This window comes from Aplysia californica, unplaced genomic scaffold, assembly GCF_000002075.1.
Source record: "Aplysia californica isolate F4 #8 unplaced genomic scaffold, AplCal3.0 scaffold00710, whole genome shotgun sequence".
Lineage (NCBI taxonomy): Eukaryota > Metazoa > Mollusca > Gastropoda > Aplysiida > Aplysiidae > Aplysia > Aplysia californica.
Window position 1 is genome coordinate 227,310 of NW_004797980.1, and position 1,046 is coordinate 228,355.

Genomic DNA, 1,046 nt, shown 5'->3' on the forward strand with positions numbered 1-1,046 from the left:
GGGTGGAGCGGAGTGTGGATAGGGGCGTGTCTTTTGGGCCGGATTTACCGTCTAAGATTGCAATCTCTCGGAACAAGATTTCCAGAATCCGGGGTAAAAGGTTGTGGACTGCACTTCAACGACCGATGGAGACTACATAATAGCTGAGCCTGCTCTAACGGCCACCACACCAAAACAATCACCTCTACAAACGACCACTTTCCTTCTTTGTGTCCTTATTTTTTTCTATATTATTATAATGACACTGTTCAAGATCTCCACCTATTAAATTCAATCACTTTTCTCCTCGACAACGGGACGCCTACTTGGACAATATTGACTTATAGTTTGTTTTGTTTCTGTATTCATTCGCAGCAGTTTTGTTATTATTTTCTGGTCTCCCTGGACTTCAAATAATTGTTTAGATGATTTGGTATCTTTATACCAGTCAAATACCTTAATCGTTTCCATCTGCGTTAGCTGAATGATAGTCGACCACTCACTATCTGCGTCCTGTGCTGTAATTTGCTCTCTTCGTATATTATTAACCACAGATAATAATATGATAGGCTAAACTAAATTGGTCAAGGACCGGGCTGGTTCTCATCCCCTGAAGTCTTATCACGTGACCACGGCTCTCTCGTCTGACCAAATTGGTCACTTTCAGGTCACTGGTGAGCAGCAAGAGTCTCTCAGACACAAAATAGGTCATGGACACCAAATTAACAGGAACAGTCAGTTTCAAATGGCGATGTTGTTCTTTTCGGTTCTTGCTCTTTTCCGACGGTATTCTACTTCACAGGCAAAAAACGTCTGCCTTGCTGTTATTGTGGGATCTGGGCTGGGTTGTTGCTGTTTGTTGTTGTTGTTTTTTAAACCAGATCCAAAGTTCGGTCTTTCTTGTAGGGTGTTTCGTTAAAATTGTCAGCACGAACAGCGTTTTGTGTGCAGTCAGACTGACTTTTAGCTTGGTGAAAACAGCTTTTGCGGCACAAAGGATTATCCTTCTCCGTTTATATTTATTCTGATCCGTGTAGACTACAATGTTGTTTTGTTGGGGGGGGGGG

The 1,046-nt window shown here is 42.4% G+C and overlaps 1 protein-coding gene across 1 annotated transcript in view; it reads right to left on the bottom strand.

Annotated features, from left to right (window-relative positions):
- Positions 1–1,046, bottom strand: part of LOC101859599 — a gene marked incomplete in the record, with an annotated part of 43,913 nt that overhangs the window by 42,056 nt on the left and 811 nt on the right.